This window comes from Vulpes lagopus, chromosome 8 (assembly GCF_018345385.1).
Source record: "Vulpes lagopus strain Blue_001 chromosome 8, ASM1834538v1, whole genome shotgun sequence".
Taxonomy (NCBI): Eukaryota; Metazoa; Chordata; class Mammalia; order Carnivora; family Canidae; genus Vulpes; species Vulpes lagopus.
In genome coordinates this window covers 94,314,586-94,338,322 of record NC_054831.1, presented here as the reverse complement: position 1 = coordinate 94,338,322, position 23,737 = coordinate 94,314,586, and the positions used below count along the sequence as shown (strand labels likewise).

The 23,737-nt window shown below is 37.9% G+C and overlaps 1 long non-coding RNA gene across 1 annotated transcript in view; it reads right to left on the bottom strand.

Moving 5' to 3' along the window:
• Positions 1-2,727: 2,727 nt before the first annotated feature.
• The window catches only part of LOC121496483, a 324,318-nt gene continuing 303,308 nt past the window's right edge, over positions 2,728-23,737 (bottom strand). The window contains exons 3-4 of the long non-coding RNA XR_005989250.1: positions 10,535-10,676; positions 2,728-5,467 (exon numbers count right to left, since the gene is read on the bottom strand). This is a non-coding gene — a long non-coding RNA (uncharacterized LOC121496483). The remainder of the gene's footprint in view (positions 5,468-10,534; positions 10,677-23,737) is intronic.

Below are 23,737 nucleotides of genomic sequence, written 5' to 3'. Positions count from 1 at the left end.
CCATGACATGGCAAAGGGGCTTTTACTCCCCTGTTTCTAGCTGTGGATCCTGGGAAGGGGGGCGGGGAGCCTCTCTGACCCAACCCAAACAGACTCTTCACAAGAGGAACAGATGAGGATATATTGTGTCCTCTACAGTGAAGTGGCCCCTGAGAAGCCCAGCGGATGAGGTAGAAAGCTGTAAGTGGTCAGCAGGTGAGAGTTCCTATTCATAAATTTATTATCTGAGATCGTCAGCAGAGGAACTCTCAGAATCCCCCAAAAATATCCCCAAGGGAAACAGCCAATAGTAGACAGTCCCTCGTCCAGAGGCAGAAATGCAGATGGCAACTGTGGTAACCTCCCTCACGTCTCCCCACTATCTGATTGCTCTTTCTGATGCCTCCATGCCCAAGACCTGCTTTTTAACTGAAGTTTTTAGTTATTGACTAAAACTAGACAACTGGAGTTTTTTTATTAAGCGTGTCTTGGAAAGTTCTTCCATCCAGTCTTGGAGAACAATAGTTTTAATATCATCTACAGTGAGAAGCAGTGAGAAAACATGAAGATGCTTTCAGGCATGTGTCCTACTGAGACCAGCTGATGGAGGAAAAATCAACCAGAACTGTAGTAACAATAATAATGACAATAATAAGTCTACACACACACACACAAAAAAAATAATAATAATAAGTCTACACAGATTCTTCACCTATCACAAATTCTCACTCATCCTTTTATCTGGTCTCCTCACCACCCCACAGGGGCTTTGGGTTTTGTCCTTACTCTCTCTTCTTGTTAGGTTCTAGAATCTGGTGAGCCACATAGATTTTTCTCTTTCATCACACTGGTTTGTTTCTGCCAAATCAGTACTAGTGTTTGAATGGCAGGAAGTAGAAAGTGTTTCTAGGTGAAGGGCTAATCCATGAAATCTGAAAACTAGAGTAGGTCTTTATTTTGAAGGGACATGAATGCCATGCTACTAAGTCCATCTCTCTCTCTCTCTCTCTCTCTCTCTCTTGAAGAGCTAATGAGATACTGAAGGATTTTAATCTGGGTGGTGACATAGTTATATTTTGGGGTTTTCATCTTTAGTTATTTTTGGCAGCAAATGTGGGAATAGATTGAATGAGGAAGACACTGGAGATAGGAAAATCAAGAGGTAACCCTGATATAAATAACCTATATATAGTTAATGGAAGAAAAAAGTAAAACTTTCTCATGACCCTTTCTAAAGGCAGGTACTGAAGCACAGTAAGCACGTAAACACTGGAGGAGCAGACTAATAAATCAAGCTGGATAATCATCTGAAAATAAGGACTTTGATGCCAGCTGAAGACTGTGTATTGATCGATAAATTAGGACTCTGGTCTTCTCACAATCACAAGTTTTATTTTCATGCATTATCCTGGAGTCTTGGATTATAAATGTCATGAGATTTTCTGTCTTGTGGACTTAATTACATGGATCTTCCTGCATGGTTAGGAAGGGGAAAATGGCTTCATGTCTCCTAAACATCTGCTGTCCTTAGACAAAAAGAAAATGATCCTCCCCCTCCCTCTCAAGTATTTCTTCTATCTAAATGGCAAATAATTTTTTTTTTACAAAGTAGGGGTTTTTTTTATTATTATTAAGCAAAATGGTATTTGTATTTCACTTCCAGCCCATCTGGAATTATTGGTTTATTTTACATTAGCTTTACTTTGGTCTTATTATTTTCACAAACATTTTTAAAACTTCTTTGAAAATAACGTTAAATGCTTTGGGGCTTCAGCCAAATGCAATTCCCTGAGAAACATCAAAAGAAAAGCTGGACTCACCGAGAACAATTTCCCATTATAAAATACCAAAGTAACAATAAAATTTTTGTTAGAGAAAAGGCATGATAATAGTCTGTGCCAATTTACATACCCTGATTTCTCCTGTAATTAATGTGCCACACATTCCTGCCTCCGTCCCTAAGAGCCATCTGGTCACACACTTGACCCCTTTTCATCTTGTTTCTCTAGTCACAAATACTGAAGGACTCAGCCTGTACCTATTTTATTTTGGACATACTCTGTCTTTTCTATCCTTTTCATATCTTCATATCTATTATCAGTTTTTGTCAGAATCATTCCTTCCTAAACACAAGTAATCATTCAATTCATAGCAACCATTTATTGAATGCTTACCATATGCCAGGTGTCACATTCAGGATTTTCATACATTATCTCCATTTATTTGCACAAGTCCAGGATACAGAAATACGATTTCCATTTTACAAATAATAAAACAAACTGAAAGAGGTTAAGTCATCTGCCCAAAGTCATACAACTGATGAATGAGCTTGAAATACCAGAAAACCTTCCAATAGTTAAGAATAGAAATAAATGGGGAAGGGGCACCTGGATGGCTCAGCTGGTTAAGCATCTGCCTTGGCTCAAGTCATGATCCCAAGGGCCTGGGATGGAACCTAGTATCAGGCTCCCTCCTCAGCAGGAGCTCTGTTTTCCCTCTGCCCCTCTGTTCATGCTCCCTCCCTCTCTCTCTATCAAATAAATAAATAAAATTGAAAGAAAGAAAGAAAGAAAGAAAGAAAGAAAGAAAGAAAGAAAGAAAGAAAGAAAGAAAGAAAGAAAGAAAGAAAGAAGGAAGAAGAAGAGAAAGAAGAAAGAAAGAAAGAAAGAAAGAAAGAAAGAAAAAAGAAAGAGAAAGAAAGAAAGAAAGAAGGAAGAAGAAAGAAAGAAGAAAGAAAGAAAGAAAGAAAGAAAGAAAGAAAGAAAGAAAGAAAGAAAGAAAGAAAGAAAGAAAGAAAGAAAGAGGCACCAGAAAAGATAAGCCCCTGGAATTCCACCCTTGAATATTAGGAGTCAGTGATGTTTACCTGGTACCTTCCATCTTTGAAATCATAGAATGCTAATTAGCTTTAGATGAAAAGCTTTTGATTGGGCCCTGGAAACACTAAACCCCCTTCCTGACACTGACTCATTTTGTGTCCTATGCAAGTCACATAACCTTGGTGAACCTCATTTTCTTCACTTGCAAAATGGAAATAATAATATGTATGGTACAGGGGTGTTGTGGAGTTTAATTAGCGTTTCTAAGTTACTTTGAGATGATCAGATGAAAGGTGTACTTTAAATTTACAACATTAATTATTATTTTTATTGTACATAATCATTTGAAAATACAAGAAGCTCTTGGATGTTATTTTACCACAACATATATTACAGCACAAGACTTCTGAAAACTGTGCTTTTATGGTTAATGTGTTCTTATGGCTCATTCATAGATTGTTCCCGAAGAAATCAACTTGGGAACAATATGCAAAATAGGGTAACTAACAGAAACAGGTAAAAGTATATCAGGTTGGTATTGGTTTGACCAGTTAGAGTAGACACACCTGTTGAAGTAAACACAGCGGCGGTAGCAATAATTGAAGGAAACGAAGATAGAGCTTGATTGCAAAACAATATAATGGTGCCTCTATTTGAAGTGTGCTTTTCTTGTTAGGAACCCAAAGCAATTTACCAATATTATCTCCATAAAGAGGAGAGCAAAGAGGAGTCCACTTTAAAGACAGATGAATGGAGACTTAGTGACTAAGTGGTTTGCCCAAGGTCACTGAGTCCGTTGCTAGCAGCAAGGTTCAGGCTGTCCTCTTCCTTGATGAGGTCACAGAGTTTCTTACAGGTGGAGCTGGAAATGGAACTCAGATGTTTTGTATCTAATAACTGGGTGATGTTACCTCTCTTCAAACAAATGGGTACAGTCTGAGGATAAAGGCATCTTTAAAAAGAGTCCTCTGCTATATCTAAATAAAAGCTCTATTTATGCTTAGAGGCTCTAGTGACATTGAATAGGTCTCTCCTTAGATTAACAGCACCTGGGAAAGAATGCCTCCTATTCCGTGGTTTAATTGCTGCAATTTCTGTTTCCATTGGTGATAGTAAAGATCCCAAAGGGGTTTTATTTCTTATGGTGCATTTCCCATCACTGGGGAAAAAAATAGGCTTCTACAAAGGGTGATGAAGACCTCAAAACTTGTTCAATAGATTATTTATTTCATATCAGGAAATTTTCAAAATCTTTGATCCCATCCTAAGTCTCAGGAAGCACTAGCGTGTATTTACCTCAGATAAATCAGATCTTAAAACTCAAGTGTCCACTTTTTGGCTTCAAAAACATCCTTAATATAATTCTCACATAAGCTTACAAGAAATAGAATATGAGAGAAATGTCACTGATATTTGACTTGTGTGTCTCACAATATCTGAGACTATTCAACTATCAAAAAATCTCCAAAAATGCCACTACTAGGTTTTATTTTATGTTAACTTGACTGGAGTTATTAGCAAGCATCTTTTATGTGATTAAGATCCATCATGAGATAACATCTGGATGATATTTCTGCAGATCAGTCCAGTATTTCTCACTGATGTTCTGTTTACAAGTTTAAGAAATTTCTTTCTCTCTTTCTCTTGAAAAATGCATACTATAAATTGTTTCATGCGGAGACTCAGAAAATATAAATACAAAAACAGAGGATAAAAGAAAAAAAGCATGAAGTACCAACTTACTGAAAACTTCCTAGCAAAACAATGTATGAAAAACTTCCCTGATAAGGCCAAAGTGGTTTGAGACAAAGGTGAGATGAGAAATTTGATAAGGTCTAAGAAATTATCACACTGAGGATGTGTTTATTCACTTGCAAGTTGATACAAATAATAACTCTCAAAATTCCTTCGGTTTAATTCTTTATTATTTATTTGGTATATATTATTGTATGCATCTGTAAATATAATTGTGTTGAGTGGCAGTATCTTTAAGCAAAATTCCGTTCCAAACTTTTGAATCATTTTCTTTTTTTGTGTGTGCAGCATCTAGATCCCAAATGGTGGTTGCCTTACATCTAGAACAGTCTTACAGACCAATTCTACCTGTTTGGATGTATCTGACTCACTCACTCTGGTTCACAGGATTCTAATTAATTAGTGAGGCAAGTTTCTACCCTGCATTATTTATCACACAATCTCCAGCTTTAAGACTTGTATCAACTCTCTGGGCCAAACAATACAACATACAGCAACTTGTGAAGAGTTATTTTCACATAAACTGAGCTTCAAAATAACCAACACCCACACTAGTCTGCAATAGTTAGTCCTCTAATGCCCAGACACATCATCAAACAGTAAAGCAATGATATAACTCAGAGCGAATAATCCAATAGCTGCTTTCCCTTGGGATAAGTAAAAAGTATCTTTGGATGACTCTGATTTTCCCATTAATATCGAGGAACCCAGAAAAGGTATTACACATTAAGCTTTTTTTAAAAAGTCTCTTTAACTAAATTTTCTTGGTCAAAAGGATAAGTTATATTAATTGCCAAACACTCAGAATCTTCCTTCCTTCTGCCAAGTAGCATTGCTTTGGATTTTTCTGTGACAGTCCAGAACAGTGACATCAGCAAATGCTGGCGAGGTTGTGGAGCAACAGGAATTCATCGCTGGTGGGAATAAAAAAAAAAAAAAATGGTTCAGCCATGTTGGAAGATAGTTTGATAGTTTTTTATAAAATGAAACATATGTTCCCATGTGATCTGGCAATCATGGTCCTTGGTATTTACCCAAATAAACTGACAACTTATGCCTACACAAAAACCAGCACACAGATGTTTACAGCAGTTTTGTTTATAGTTACCAAAACTTGGAAGCAACCAAGATGTTCTTCAGTCGCTGAATGACAAATAAACTGTGGTATATCCAACAATGGGATAATATTCATTGCTAAAAAGAAATAAGCTATAAGGCCATGAAAAGGAGGAAACTGAAATGCATATTACTAAGTGAAAGAGGCCACTCTGAAAAGGCTACCTAGTATATGATTCCAATAAGATGATGTTCTGAGAAGGTGAACTATGGAGACTTTATAAGGATCAGCAACTGCCAGGGGTTGGGAGTGAAGGGTGGAATGACTAGACAGGGTACACAGGATTTTAGGACAGGACAGTGAAAGTACTTTTTAATACCATAGTGCTGGATACATGTCAATATACATTTCTACAAACCCATAGGATGAACAACCCCAAGAGTGAACCCTCAGCTAAACTACAGACTTTGCATGATGAGAATCTATCCATGTAAATTCATCCATTGTAACAAATGTACCCCTATGAGGGGGAAGATATTGATAATGAGGGAGGCCATGTATATGTGGGGGCAAGAGACATATATGGAAAATCTCTGTGCCTTTCTCTTAATTTGCTATGAATCTAAAACTCCTCTGAAAAAATAAAGCATTTAAACACATACACGCATATATACTCCTTACTCTATTTAAACTGTGTTAGAGAACCCAGTGGTTGAGAACAGCATAGCAAGGCCAGAATTCAGTCCACATGTATGAGAAACCCAAAAATGTACTAGATGGAATCAGCATGAGCTTCAGTTCCAGAGGAATAATGATGCCACTATGTTGGTAAAATCCTACCTGAAACAGGATGTTCTGTTTTACTCACTTGTCTTAAATAGTTACTTATGGTGAGTTTGGAAATGGGATATAGGTACCCCAATATGATTTCAAGGGTCCTCATACAAGGTCTGAAATACAATCTGCTCTACCTGCAACATGTTGCGTGGACTGCTTCTAGGAGCTGCAGCTAAGATATTTAAAATTTTTTAAGTAAAGACAACTTTTCTGGGAGGTGATGAAAGTGTACCATATCATCATGAGAGGAGTTAGGGGTGCAGTTGGAATGTATTTGCAATAAAGAACAATGACTGGATTATAACAGGTTGAACAGCAGCAAGCTCTTACGGAGAGGTGTCCTTGGCTTCCTTCCTCATTGATTCAACACAGCCTTCCTAGGTTTCTTGGATAAAGTTGCATAAACCTCATTCTCAACCTTTCTTTCATTTCCTTAATTTCCAAACATGAGTAGATCCAGGGCCATAAGATGACTGCCTCTTTACTTATAAATGCCCTCCTCCTGGTTCAGAAGATCACACCCAGTTCTACACTAATTCAGCAACTTAAAAGCCAAGCAAAAGGAATCCCAAGCCGATCTCTCTCACTCCCTGCAAATCTGCTTTGGTTCAGCTGGGTGTCCAGTGGACTGAGTCATGTAATTACCCCATGGGAAACAGAGAATGGGACTGCATTTAAATGCCATGGACTGATCCCATAAGCTCCATTATTTATTTTTAATAAAACATGGTTGTGCTTGTTTGGTGTTTGTATTTTTTAATAGTAATCAAGATTATATGGACTCTCATTTTCCATGAATGCATCTTAATCATACAACAAGTGTAATTAATAAGGCAGCCTCTTGCCTCCTGCTCCACCGTTTCAGACTAGGAAGGTATTTAAATTGTCTTAGCCTTTATTCCCTCAGCAGACATTAAAACTGGGGCCTGTGTGGCCTCCTACAATGAAAAAACAAAAGGAAACACTTATCATTCTATCACTTGCACGCAATTAAGGATCCTAATATGAAGGTCTCTTGTGACTGTCCATTTGGGTTTATCAAACATAGCTTATAACTCATTCCAACCAAAGCACCGAGAGGCTTAGTCTAAGCCCTACTGTTACATGTGTTCATGATTTAGTGCTATGTGGGCAGAAGCTTTCACTCTCTGAGGACTTCTTGGCTTAGATATTAAATCATGATCAAGCACACACACTGGGTGACATTTTCCTCTTCTTAATTCCCACATAAAACTCCCACTGAAGTGATGGGGAAGATTCGTGTGTGTGGGAGGCTGACTTGGTATTCACATAGGTTCCCAACCAGCAAAGAGGAGCTGCATTTCGTCTGCTCACAATGCATTAATCCATGTCATAATCTCCCCTCCTGGCATCAACGACCCAATTTCAGTTCAGACACTAGAATGGTAAGGATTGCACAGGCTCCAGAATACAGGCATAGAGCCTCTATTAAAAAACATTTGGCTTTTCTAGAACTTAACAGCACAACTCTATTAATGTGAACCGTGCTCAATATGGCAAATCCTACGCAGCTTGAAAACTCAGTGTTAGAGGAGTTGAAGTCAGCCTGCCCAGCTGACAAGTGACTCAATACTGAAGTTTAATTGTCTTTGCTGTTTGCCAGTAACTGTAAGCTGGTACTTATCTTGGCCTCACTGTGCTGGTTCACCAACATTTTTCAGTTGGGAAAGTAACTACGTGAACTACAGTGGTTGTGCTAGATGAAAATAGGTGTATTATCATTGGCATTTTGGACAAGCCTTTGGCATTTCATTGCTCTGGCACAGCACACGAGAGCATTACATTGTGTATGAAGAGATCAGCCAAGATGATGAAATGTTGGCTCTCCTCCAAAATTTCAAGTGGTTTACACCCAGTATCGGCTAGGAAGGCATTTGTTCACACATAGGTTGACATTCTCAGCTTAGAAAAGCCTGGGAACTTACCTTCTTTCGCTCACTCATCCACTTTCACACATTTACAAATACAAAACTTGATGTCTGAAACTTATAATGCTTCTAACAAATATAAATCATGAGATAAACTCATAGACTGGAGATGAGTGATTTATATGAGTGAATAAGCTTCAACATTTGAATTTTGAGTCATGAAATATTGGAGCTTTTGCAAGATAAGAGTGCCAACGAATTTGCAGTGAAGCTTTCAATTTTGTGTACGTTCTTAATATTTCAGAACAAATAAAATCTACAGGTAGTCACCAAACATCATTTCAATCTTTCCACCCACCCTTTCTGCACACAAACCTCCCACCACAGCACTAACAGGTGGAAGAATGATGATGTGTTTTATCTCCCTTATTTTTCTCTCCTCCCAAGAACTAACTATGAACAGGGAAATGAACTAACAGTGACTGGAAAGAGCCATAAGATCACTGATCCCCTGAGTAATCCAGAGCAAGTTGTCCTTCTCAAGAGGTGGTGGTGGATGAGGAGGATGCTATTTTCTACACAGCCCTTCTTGATTACAAGGAACTCTGTTCTGTGAACAAGCCTGATAACCCATAAGCATTATAGCATGAGAAACCACTTCTGGCGATCAATAGCCATGGGAAAACCACTTGACCACTTTGGACCTGTTTCCTCAATAGTAAAAAACAAACAAACAACAAAAAAACTTGGCCTAATTATTTTTAAAGATCCTAATCTATCTGGATTCTCCATGACGACCTTTGGAGTGCCATTCTTACAATGACTTCACTATTCTACTTTACTGGAAGAATGAGGAAATTAAATTCTCTCTTGATTTTCTCCTTGATTCTCTACCAATGTGAAAATATATTATTGTCACTTGCAATGGTGGAGCAAAGATGGTACTTATGCCTCTATATGCTGCCTTCAGAAAGAAAAATGCATTTTCATTCCAGTCTTTCCACATCACTGAACTCTCTTCAGGCTTTCAGAATCACCAAAGAATATCTCTGATATGACAAATGTATAGAAATATATATGTCATTACTAATAAATGACTGGACAGCACGGTCATTCCCTACCACTCCAGTTCTTTGCACCTATAGAAGATGCCACAGCTATATATTATGTTTGAGGTATTATTTTGTGTGAAGTGAGCTAAGAAGATAATTTTTAGTCTTTAGCAATGCAGAAATGCCTTGATGTTTCTTGCCATGTTCTAGGTTCATAAAGAAAAAAACAGTTATCCCCTAAAGGAGAGCATCTCCTCATGATCCTCACCTCACACCCAAGCACAGTCAATGACCACCTAACTGTACTTTTCAAAGAAGTCTTCTTTAACCTTAGGTTAAAGAAGGTTAAAGATGGCCACGAAACAACAGTTGTCTAAAGCCTTTAAGTCCTGATGGGCTTTCTTATCTCTGATCACCAAAGTCTTTTCATTTTCAGAATACATCATATCTACAATAAGGAAAGAAAACTCATTGCAGGAGACCATTACTGTAAAGGAGTAGATTCCTCTAGCACCAAAGAATAACATACTAATTAACATAGGTCAAAGGATCTCAGAACCGCAATAGTAGTTACTTGTTTACACAAGCACTATGTCTTTAGCTCCGGCCAGCTTATTCTGTGGCCAAATAAAAACAAGCATTAAATGGCCCACGTTGATTCATGGTCAATATCCTGGACCTGCTGGTTTTCTTTCTCAAGGATGCTTAATTTATTTAGGAATTTTGGCTCCAGACACTTGTTGTTTGGGTGCACTCTGATGCTAACCTCAGTTTTCACCTCTGGATGCAACTAGACACTCAGTTCAAGCCTCATTCTACCTTAGATCACTAGGAAAGGGGGAAAGGGGTTTTTCTAAACTAACTCCAGCCCCAGAGCCTACAGCAATGACATATCCTTTGTCTTTTGGTTTGGCAATATCTGACTGGGCCTACTGCCAGGGGGGGTTGGCCCCTGGGCAACAGTCCACAAGCTTTGAGACCAGTCAGCCCATAAAGGCTATAGCTGGCACTGGGCTAAACCTATGGACTCAGTACAAGGCAGAGGCAGAGGCAAGAGTATAGTCTGGCTGAGGATTTATGAACCAGTTATGTCAACTCACCTACTGTGCATTTGGCATATAGTTAAAAAAGAAAAGAAAGTGGTACCTGGGTGGCTCAGTCAGTTGAGCATCTGCCTTCAGCTCAGGTTATGATGCTAGGGTCCTCGGATCAAGCCCTGCATCAGGCTCCACTGCTCAGTGGGGAGACTGCTTCTCCCTCTGACTCTCCTCCTCGCCATACTCAATATCTACAATAGGAATTGTAGAAAAAAGAAAGAAAAGAAAGGTATCCCAAAGGTAAACGGATTCATATCTGCTCTTTTAGTAAATATTTACCAGTCCAGAAATCACCCAGGAATTGTAGAAAAATATCTGCTCTTTCAGTAAATATTCACCAATCCAGAAATCACCAGGAATTGTAGAAAAAAGAAAGAAAAGTATCCCAAAGGTAAACGGATTCATAGCTGCTCTTTTAGTAAATATTTACCAATCCAGAAATATTAGTGGTTCTTAACTTTCATTACACATTGAAACCTGAAAAGTTTTAAAATTACTGATGCCTGGAACCCCACCTACAGATTCTTATTTGTTTAGGAAGCAGCCCAGACACAGGAATATGTAAATACTAAACTCTAGAATTCAATGCTTATCAATACTTAGTTGATTAAGAATCACCTGGTAATCTTGTTAAAATGCATATTTTAATACAGCAGTGAAGACTGAGATTTCACATTTCTAATAAACTTCCAGGTGTTGCTGATTCTATTGGATCATGAACAACACTTTGAGCAGCAAGATGGAAACTAATATCTAACACTTCAGAAGCAACTCACCATATTTGCTAAGTTGATTTTTCCATCTGCCTGAGATTGGCTCATAACAACAAAAGCCAGGAAGACCCACTTTCTCCATTCTCTACTGCAGTTTTATGAGCTAATTTCAGAGAACACATAAGTTACAGTATTTAGACTCATCCTGACTTATAATTGCTGTTACCTACCCATCCTTCTCCATGAGAGCCATCTCACTGTTCCACACTCCATTAGAGAATATCCATAGCAGCAAACCCCCTCACTGCTCCTCCACAAACAGAACATCCACCAAAGCCATGTGGAAATAAACTACAAATATTTATTGTGTAAAGGACTATGGGAAAATGCAAAGCAATATAAGAAAGACATCATCACTGCCCATACTCCTCACCTACTGATGAGGCATTTATTTATTTACTAAATAAATAAATAGCTTACAACTCAAGGTAGAAATGTTCAGTGGTACTGAAGGGCAGTGCTGTGTGAAAAGAGAGCTGAAAAACATTTCTGGGTAATGGAGCATATGGGAGCCTCACACAAGAAAACTCACACAACTCAAGACAGACAGGAAGCGAGCAAATGGGAAGGATCCCAGAACCATCACAGAGAGGATTAAGCTGGCACTACACTAGGACAGAGGCAGGAGAATCAAGGTTGGGACCAAGGATACTGAGAAAACCACTTCCATAGGACTAGAGGGATATCTTTTCACTAGAAAGGTAAAATAGAATTTACTAAATTTTAATATGTTGACGCCTACACTTCTGTAGGGCTGGTACTTGCAATGTGCCGTCGTGTTGAAGAATAAAGGGATACCACAGATATTCATAGCTTTTAAGTCTACACAAATTAGGATTTTGTATAATAATAGGAATACCTACTTGTCATTATGTACCTTCTATATGTCAGGCAGTTTAAAGTGCTTTATGTTTAAAGACCTAATCAATCCTCACCACAACACTAAAATAGGTATTATTATCATCATTACTAGAACATAAGTTACATATAAAAACAGGGGTTTTATAATTTTGCTTGTTATTATAATTTCCAATGTCAAAACAGTGAACTGAATCAACAAATCCTGATTCTGCTGTTCAGAATGGGAACACAGAGAGATTAAATAATGTGCATTAAGTCAGAGAGTCAATAAGCAGCAGAGAGGGGACTCACACTCAGGTGGTTCATGACACGCCATCATGCCACAGTGTATCCAGTTTAAGAACAGATCTGAGGAGACAAATTTTAAAAATATGTTTCTATAGCTAATGTCAAAGAAATTACTGCCTATATTTTCTTCTAGTAGTTTTATGGTTTCAAGTCTTGCATTTGGGTCTTTAATCCATTTTGAGTTTATTTTTATGTATGGTGTATGAAAGTGGTCATTATATTCTTCTGCAAGTGGTTGTCCAATTTCCCCAAAACTATTTATTGAAGATACTAGAATGTCTTTTCCTCATTGTATATGCTAGTCTCCTTTGTCATAGATAAATCAACCATTTAACTGTGGGTTTATTTATGGACTCTCTATTCTGTTCCATTCACCTTTGTGTCTATTTTGTCCTAGTACCATACTGATTTGATTACTACAGCTTTGTAATATAGTTTAAAATATAGGATTGTGACACCTCCAGTTTTGTTCTTCTTTCTCAAGATTGCTTTGGCTATTTGGGGTCTTTCGTGATACCATACACATTTTATGATTATTTTTCTAGTTCTGTGAAAAATGTTGTTGCTATTTTGATAGAGACTGCATTAAATCTGTACACTGCTTTAGATAGCATAGACTTTTCTTTTAACAATGCTGGGTTGTAGAAATATTTTTCTAGCTCTATCTCCTAAGGCAAGGGAAATAAAAGTAAACTATTGAGACTACACCAAAATAAAAAGCTTTTATACACTGAGAGAGACCATCAACAAATGACAAGGCAACTTACGGAATTAGAAAAGATATTTGCAAATAATATATCCAAGAAGGGATTAATAGTCAAAACATATAAAGAACTTCTACACCTGAATACCAAAAGAACAAATAATCCAATTAAAAATGGGCAGAGGACCTGAATAGACATTTTTCCAAAGAAGACAAAAAGACAGCCAACAGACACATGAAAAGATGCTTAACATCAGCAATTATCAGCAACATACAAATCAAAACCACAATGAGATATCAAGTTACATCTGTCAGAATGGCTTGAATCAAAGACAAGAATTAATAAGTATCAGTGAGGATGTGAAGAAAAATGAACCCTCATGCACTGTTGGTGGAAATGTAAACTGGTGTAGCCACTGTGGAAAACAGTACGGAGGTTCCTCAAAAAATTAAAAATAGAACTACCATATGATCCATTAATTCCACTACTGGATATCTACCCAAAGAAAACAAAAACACTAATTCAAAAAGATATATCCATCCCTATGTTTATTGTAGTATTATTGACAATAGCCAAGATATGACACAAGAAATCCAGGTGTTCATCACTGGATGAATAGATAAAGCTGTGAGATACATAATATGAATATTATATATATAGGAATATTACTGAGTCATAAAATATGAGAGCATGCCATTTGCAATGACATAGATATACCTAGAGTATATAATGCTAAGTGAAATAAGTCAGACAAAGACAAATACCATATGACTTCACCCATTTGTGGAATTTAAGAAACAAAACAAACAAATAAAGGGAAAGAGACAGAACAACGAAGACAGATTCTTAAATACAGAGAGCAAACTGGTGGTTGTCAGAGGGCAGGGGGTGAAATAGAAAAAGGAGATTAAGATAACAGTTATCATGATGAGTACCGAGCAATGTATAGAATTGCTGAATAATTACATTGAACACTTAAAACTAATATGATGCTCTGTGTTAATTATACTTCAATTAAAAATACATATACATATTATTTAGAGAAAAAGAGTGTGCGTACAGGGTCGGGGAAGAGGCAGAAGAAGAGGCAGAGAGAGAATCTTAAGCAGGCTCCACACTCAGTGCAGAGCCTGACTCGGGGCTTGATCTCACAACCCTGAGATCATGACCTGAGCCAAAAATCAAGAGTCAGATGTTTAACCAATTGAGCCACCCAGGTGCCCCCAAAATGCATAAACTTTTAAATAAATAAATACAAATGTTTAAAAAGTAAATAAAAGCAGATCTTTTAAAATTAACCATCTTTACCATGTTTGGTTCTTCCCTCCATGGATATGGCTATAATTAACACACAGCTATAATTAATTCAACAACAAAAGTTCAGTAACAATTGAGTGCGAAGACCTGGATCTAGTACAGAAATGTAAGTTCGCAAATGTCAGTTTTCATTCTTGCCATGACGCTAAGTGTATGTGTAAGTGAGCTAAGCAAGGTTCACCATGGGTCCAAATCACAAAGCTCATACCTGACTTAGAGGGCTTGAATTCAAGTCCACAGATTCCACTTCTAGTAATTTTTCATCTTAAACTCACCTCTTTAAGATACAAATCTCTCTTTCTTGAATTCCTGACGACTTGCTTATTTATTTAAAACTATTGTTAGGATACTTCGCCATTTCATTCATATCTGAATATACATTTTTTATGCCAGTTACCATTATGAGACCTGGGGACAAAGGGCCCAAAATCTAGGCTGGATAACTGATATATTAACAAACAAAAAAACAAGATGATGACCCCATAGCATGATAACTGAGGCCCAATGTAACAAGAGCAAGAATTCTTCTTCTTGCAAGATCTGGGAAGGTTTTTCAGGTAACATGTCTAGTGATGCCTTCATAACACCAAAGTGCGGATACATGTGGCTGCCTTCTTTTCCCACGCCCCATCTATCCTATGTTCTGGTTACACAATTTAGAGTCCTTCATTTTTCTTAATCCTTAGAGCTTCTGCTCATCCTGGATGCCCTTCAGTTTCTCATCTGCCTGGATCACACTGACTTCTATACAAGCATTGTCTCTTTAATGAAGGCCCCCTTGACCACCACAATTATTCCTTCCTTTGCACCCATACAATATCCCATCTCATTCTTATATTTATAGGATACCTATAATATGTTATTTCTCCTATATTGTTACATGTTTGTTTCCTTCTAGAAGACTAGCAGTTTCCTACAGTTATAAACTATATATCTGTCATCCTTTTACACTTTATGGCTAGCCTTTGGCTATTCTGGGCTGTTCTTTTAGAGGTAATAGTTTTCAGTGCCTTATTCGTTCACCAATTTCCAAACACACATACAGACTAACTGTCCAAAATTGAAGAGAACAGAGCAGATACATCATAGCAACAGTAGAGTGCATGTCTGTGATTAACCTAGAGGGTTACAACAGTAAATGAAACATTTATAGGCAGCAGTGTAGGTGAACACTGGCCACTGGTGAAGAAAGTGATAGGGAAATAAACAGTAATCACTCCTGTTATTCATATAGCCCTTTTAGTACCCAAAATTATTTCACATGTTTTATTTTCCTTTATCTTTATAATAATGATATACTGTAGGGAGAGCATATTTCTCTCTCCTAGTTCTCTCAGATGGCATAACTGAGATATAGCGAGATTGAATAACATATCTATCGTCTATTTACAACCAAATAAGGCTCAAGTTGGATCTCTTGACTCTAGGCCTATGTCCTTATACTGACATGAATGATAGTATTTTGGGTACATTTATTTACTTAATATATATGATATATGAAAGGCACCATACTCATTCTGATCCTTGTGTATACAGAAATAAAAGAAAAATTATAACCCTCAAGAAACTTATAGTCCAAAAAAAAATAAAGGAATGAAATGTATAGTCCAAGGTAAAATATAAGCAGGTAACTATATAATTACACTTCAATGTATTAAGTGTTGATGTTATGGACTAAATGTTTTGTCTCCCCAACCCCTAGAAGAATTCACACGTTAAAACCTAGTCCCCAACAATGATGGTATCTGGACATGGGGCCTTTGTGAGGTGATTATGTCATGAGAGTGGAGCCCTTACAAATGGAATCCATGCCCTTATTAAAGAGATCCCAGAAGGCTCCCTCTCCCCTCTGGCTATGTAAGGACACAGCAAGAAGACTGTCATCTATGGACCAGGAAGTCAGTCCTCAAGCAGCTGATGCCTTAATCTTAGTCTTCTCAGCTACCAGAAATTTGAGACATAAATTTCTGTTGTTTATAAGCCACCCAGTCTATGGTATTCTGTTAAAGTAGCTAAACAGACTAATACAGTTAACAGAAAAGCATGTTATGAATGTCATAGAGACTCATTAGAACATTTAACCAGCCAGAGAGTTTGTTAGGCAAGTAGACTGGACACTGAGGATGATGAGAAAGAAAATTTGGTCAGCAAATCTTCCCTGGGAAACCAGTGCTTGAAGAACATGTCCCAGTTGGCTAAAAAAGGAGTGAGGAGTAGGCGAAAGATCATTTGGGAGAGAAACAGCAGAATGTACATGTAGAAAATGTACAGCCATGTAGAAAAATGAAAAAAAAAAAAAAGAAAAATGGCACATTTTTACTGCAAATTACTCTCGTGTCCAGATCCCTCTTCAATAGAGGACTTGTTAATCCCACTGCTCAGAGAGCTGTCGGGTAGCTTTTAGCTGTCAGCACCTTTAAGAAGTGCCTCAGCTGTCTGTAGAGCTTTCACCCAAGATCATGCCCTCTCCTAAGGACACCCATATCCAATATCTCCTCAATGCAGGGGCATAAAAACCTGACCACCTTGGCCCATCTCAAGATGCTTATTAAGGGCCATTTTAGCCCACAAGGTCCCTGTGATGTTGGCTGAGGCTGCAGTTGAGCCTGCATTTTAGCTCCTAATTAAGACATATCTTCCTTCCCAAGATCAGGACCCTGGCTAGGAAAGAACAGGACATTGACATATCAGATAGGTTATCTAGGCTGTCTAAAGTAGAAGTCCACAAGAATCCTAAATCTTTAGATTCCCAAAACCCTATATAGCTTCTGAAGTGCCCCCTACTATCAACAGCTAATGCACTCCCCTTTTTCAAGAAGAAAATACAGAGGCTTCCCTCTGCAAGATATATATATATATCCTGCTTCTCTCAGGATATACCCCTATCTCCCAGTCTGGCCACTTGTCTATATAGCTATGGTTAACTTCCAGCATAACCAAGCCAAGGGCATAGGGGGTCTATAAGAAAAGAAAGATAGTATACTTTCCCAGCATACAGGATTTAGAATCCTAACAAGGACTCCAAGAGATAGCACAAAGTCACGTATCTGCACCTGGCCATCTACTTTAGGTAGAAAGAGAAGTGATGCAAAATGGGAATATAGATAGACAGACAGATAGATAGATTCATGGACAGTGACAGTTGGCTTGGCAGGCTGATCAGAGTCTGGAAAGAAGAAATATGAGAAAACCAGAGACAAGGAAATCCAGGGTATAGGTATGTAAATGAACATATGGAAGTGGACACAAATTATAAAATTATTTGTATCATATGATCAAGCCCACCAGACAGCATTCAACACAGAAGAAGTACTAAACAACCATGGAGATAGAGCATTGGAATATCCTTCCAAAGTCACAGCTGAAATTCCAGCTTTGGAATTTCACCAATGACTTACTAGGATGGAGTATCATCCTCTAAGGCTAGTAGGCTCTTTGAATGAAAGGCCTTCATATAGGTCATATTCCCAAAAGGATAAATACATGGTTCTAGGTACTAAGAAGTAGGAACAAAAGTGGCTCCATCTCTCATCTTTACCAGTGACCTGCTTGAATCATGTGTGCATCCTTTTTCTACAATTCTGAGTTCTATGTACATAAGCACCCAGGTTCTCAAAGGGAAAACACTTTGGCTAATGAATACAGTGTAATCCCAATGTATCATAAACTCTGACTGTAGCCTGGGTATTCAGGCTCCATGTGCCCAGGGACCAGGTGGCAATAGGAGCAGTAATCATTTTGGCAGAGTAATTGACCTATCATTAGGTAGTAGGGCTGCTATCCACTTAGTGATCCACTTGGGCACCTCTTAGTCCTCCCTTGCCTAAGTAAGATGACAAATGGGCAAGTGCAGAAATTCTGGTTTGAGAAGGACACTGTGACCAGGGGCTGAGACTACTTAAGGCAAAGGGTATGGGATGGGTCATGCCATCAGGTAAGCAACTGAGACCAACAGAAATGCAAGGTGAGAATATATAGAGAATCAATAGTGAAGGCAGGAGGCCATAAGTATAAGTGGTGAGCCTGAGGCCACCTATAGCATTGGGCTATAGTGTGTCTCACTAACGTGCTGTTTATAATTTAACCCAGGGAGAGAAGTCAACAGAATCCTAAAGAGCTGCTTCCTAGATGTATTGAAATGCGCATCTCAATGGAGCAAGGGGCAGGTTCTGGCAGACATTGTGCACCACCCAGATCTCCTTCCTTCCTATTCCAGCTACTTGGAACGTTGCCAGCAGACATCTATCAGCTGTCAGCCCTTCAGGATTGCCTCAGCTTTGGAGAGCCCTCTTGCCTATGGGATGCCCTTGCTAAGGAGGCTCATATCTGATGATTAATTGACGTAAGAATATAGAGATCTGCCATCTTGGCCCAACCCAGAGTAACCCTGAGGGGCCATTCTAGTTCTGGAGATCCCTGTAGAATTGACTGAGGCTTGGGTGTGTGTCTTAGCTCAACATATCCTCCTTTCCAATCCTGTTGTTTTTGCCAGCCCACCAGAATGCTGGTTCCAAGGACTCTCCATAATAATTACTCTACCCTCAAAATTCCATTTTGGAATTTCTCTACATAACACACTCAACAATGGATGAGAACATCTAGAAAAATAAACAAATTATAAGTCATCTGAATAGAGGGGAAAAATACTTTTTTTTTTATTGGAATACTTTTTATTTCTGAAAGTAGTATTGTAGTAGGGTATTAAGGCATCAAGAACCAAATTATTTAATGGAAGCAAAGAGGGAGTGAAGCTACCCAAGCTTTGTTCCTCTACCTAGAAGTTATATCGATATGTAGGGGATGAGGAGTGACATGGAGGTAACAGAAAAGAGAAAAAATGGCCATGTGACCAACCTTGTATGTTTTGTAGATCTATTGATTGCTCTCATGAAGAAGGCTGCCCTACCACCCAAGTCTCTGGGTTTCTGCCAAAACAAGATTTGGCAAGAGGCTTTTACTTGGTATAGAGAAGAGGTTCCTCTGGGTCAGCTCCAAAGTAAGTCCTGCCATTTAGATAGAAATGACATAAATATGTTCTTTCCTCCCTGCTGATAGCTCTCAGAGGCAGCAATTGACCCAAGAGGCCCCAGAGACTCAGGGAATCACAAGATCATGAATAAGCAAGTGCAGGAAAGAGTGCAGCCACCAGTGCCTTAATAGAGATCACAAATGGCCAAAATTCCAGCCCAAATGACCATAACCTTGGCAGACAAATAGAATTCTGAGGGCAGAAGGAAATCTTCAAATGTTTATGTAATTTTCTACAGGGGAAGAGTTTGCTGATTCTAGGAAGGGCGGGCCCTCCAGGCTAGCCACCACACTCCGGTAATTACTCTGAGCCTTAACACTTTGGAAATTCACCTTTAAAATTTCTCGTCTGAGTTTTAAGGCACAATAGACAATTCATTCATTTCCTCCCAGCAGACCTGGCACATGTGACTATCTCCTGAGAAAAACATTTAACACCTCAAGGTGGTCTGCCTGCAACAGCCTTCTCTAATACTTGATTTAGAGGAAGTGAGCCCATATGACTGTCTCAGGAGACTAATCACAAGATTGGGAAATAAAGCATTGTGAATAATTTTACAATATGCCTTTCAGTGAAGTGCACACACAACTTAGAACCTGGAAAATGTTTTCCTAAATGTTATCATTTTCACTCATTATTTTCATCAAAATTTCTCGGCCAATGGAGTTTCTCTCATTTTGCTAAGATCATCTTTAAACTCATTTCTTTGAAAGCTGAAATTATAATTATTTTCTTTTATATAATGCACGCTTATCCAAACTCAGGTGGCTCCTACCAAAAGGCATATCCTCAATTTGCAAGATAGGATATAGACGCTATATTAGTGCTTAATAGGGACATTCAAGTGGTGGGCCAGGGATTGAGAGAATGTGGCTCAGAGCTTTTTCTTTAGAGGCAATAATCCCATTTCTGTCCATCTTCTTTTCATATGATTCTACTGCAGGGCTGCCTCCTGCACAAAGTACTCTTCACCAATCCAATCAACCATCTAGTTTATCTGTTGCTCAGGACACTTGTTTTTTTTCTTTTGTCTTAGCACTTAGTGGATACTGCCTATCCATGACCATCTCTTCACTTCTTCAAAGATAAGGACCATTCTTCTATGTCTTTCTTATATGAGACTTAGAGTGACTTTCATATATTAAGCACCATATACGTATTGTTGAAGTGAGTCAAAACAATGCAATTGTGTTATAGGAATAGTTCCTCCAAAAGATAGAAGAGTGAAGAATAAGAAGACAAATTATACTCTGTTTTAAGATAAGATTTAAACTAGCTCTCCAGATTCCTGTCTACTCACTGGCTGTAAGCCATTGGCCTTTACTACAATTTTTTATCTCAAAATTGAATGCTTGTTTTCTATCTATGTTTTTTTAATAGAGATAACATGAAAAAAAATAGAGATAACATGAAAGATGAAAGTGATATTGTTTGTGAGATGTTCTAAGATCCTTTCACAAGTCTTCAGAAATTGTTTCTTTATTGGGAATAAAAATCAGTTTCTCTGAAGGACATTCACATCTACAGAAGCAAATGGAAAGGTGCGGTTATGGTGGAGTTGCTGTGTTGATGATAAATCAAATAAGACTGAACTAGACAACATGTTAGGGAAATATAAAAGGCCAGATAAACCAAGAGATTAGCTAAAGAAACTTGTTGCATATCTGTGTAGGTGGGAAGCACACAAACAGCAAAGGGCATCCTGGGGGACAGCAGGAAAGCAGTGCTGAACATTATAGAACAAAGAGAAGCATTCAAGTTAAGAAATACAATAACCATGGAAATTAAAAATGCACAAAGTGAGCCAAGAACAATTCCAAGGAAGCTAAGTGTAGGTGAAGCATCCAGGTGGGACAAAAAAAAAAAAAACAAACTCTGAGAGAAGAAGAAGAGGTAGAGAGAGGCTTAGGTAAACATTAGTCAACTCAGGAGAGTGAGCCCTGCCTATGGAAGACAACAACTGCTGTTCATCTCTCCACCTGCTGAGTTCCTCCTAATAAGGATGCAATATGGAAACCTCTTTTCACGCAAGTCAACTTCATCCAGCCTTTGCAAACAGTGTTAAGTCCTAGAGGGAGACAAGGAAATACCATTCAGCTGTCTTGAGGAAAAGGCAAATAAAGCTACTGGTGATTTTCATAAAAAACAAAATTTATGGTGTCCAGTGGTAGAAATGGAAGAGAAAAACGTGCCTTACCTTGAATTGGAATCCTAGCTAATTATACTTATATGAGGCCCCAAACCCATGTGATGATGACAGTTTCTGCAGGATGTTTTGTCATTTCCATCTAATGGTATGAATCCATTCCTGCCCACTGCATCTCACTGCAACTTGTACCTCCTCTTATCAGTCTGGGCCTGAACCACAAATAAGGCTCAAAAAGCAGGGACCCTCACAGTCTCTCCAAATCCCAGCTTGTTGCTGTTCTCTTAAGCATCGGAGGCATCAGAACCTGGAAGACGGCAGCTAAGGACTCGAAGGGTTAGATCCTCAAAGGCCCAAGCAAACTCTCCCAATTTTGAACTGCTGAGATGTATAAAGAGGTAATGATTTTCCAAAGTTCATGGTAATAAATCTGTGATTACAGAGAGGATCAAAATGAATGACTTTCAACTCCAGGTTCTACATTCTCCTTGGTAAGCCCCTGGGCTTGGTCTACCACGAATATCTCATGTCATAGAAATGAAAGCATGATGAGACCAGTATCAGGGAATATTTGGTAGTACCCAGTAAACTAAACCCATTACTGACCCATTAGTGTTATGAATGGTAGTGTCACTGTGCCTTTATATTTTTGTCCAAATTTTTGTTCCAAGTTATCTGGAACGAGGATCACAGCAGGTAAGGTAATTCACAGACTTATAGTCATATCATTTCATTTGACATGTTTGATTGATAAGTGCTTAAACTAATTGGTGTAAAGTATTTAAAAAGCCAAAAGGGTGAAGAAAAAGAATGGCAAAGTCTAGACTCTGAGATTTGCTATTTCATGTTTTACACAGTGTATAAAACTGATTTTACTTCCTCTTCCCAGATCTGACACCCAGATGGTCCTGAGTTAAGAATCTTAAGCATGTTAACCACACCACACATCAAAGAAACAATTATTCAGTATTACAGGGCTCCTTCCCACTGACTCAGCAAGCTAATTATCCTCACCTATCTCAGTATCCAGCTACTACCAGGTTGAAGGCACAGGAATTAAAGAGGAAAGCATCTAAAAAGTTGACCACCAATGATTTCACTACCTGGAAATACGCCATGTGAAAAGATTTCAAATGTCACAAGCTTCCTGATTTCAATAGATAATAACTTGAATGATTTTGAATAAAGTTATGTTTCCTAATTTCCCATGTACCTCAAAAGAGGGAGCTTCATTATTTTTATTGTTTTTATTTTTTTGTTGACTGCTTGAAATTGGAATGGAGTTCTCTCTTAAAAATCACATCCTATTCTTTATTAAGGAAGCCTAATTATTGTTTAAATCCTTGGATTTAGAAAATTTAGGGATCAATGAAAAACAAAATATTTTCTTTCTTTTTTTTTTAATCTTTTCACTTATAAAGAAGTTCTGCTCTGAACCTGATTCTGTTGGGCACCACAAGTGCATTCAAAACAATAATCATTAGCACATAAAGTAAAAGCTTAATTTTAATCAATGAATTAGTTTAGTGGAGAATAATTAACTAAAATACCATAAAATAGAAGAGAAGGAAAGAAATACCTTGGGGTATTGATTTAATCTTAGAATCCATTCTCTATAGCAAAAGGATGGAAAACCAATTGCTGGAGGGAGAAAGAAATCATTCTATCTTCAGAACCAGTGCTCATTGCCTGATGTAGTCAGTAAGTACTATAAGAAGAGAAATATGTTTGTTTAGCTTACCAATATATTCTCAGCTCCTCATACATAGTAAATGCTCCAAATTTTTTGAAAGTCTATACATTGTAGACAGTCCCTTTGTCAAGATATTAGCTGTAATTATATTGTAAGTAGTGATACTTCCATATAATACATTTATAACTATGTATCTTATACAGTATGTAATATCTATGTGTATTAATATATAAACCTAAAAAGACAAAAAATATGATTATCTCACTGAATTAAGTAACAATGAATTATATATGTGATAATAGGAATTATCCATTCATTAAATATTTATGTACTATCATGTGTATGAATCTATTTTCAGTGATAGATTATGGACTTGCCAAAAGCAAAATATGTACAGTTCACAAGACTGAAGTTAGCACATTCTTTCAAATTAGTCTTCTG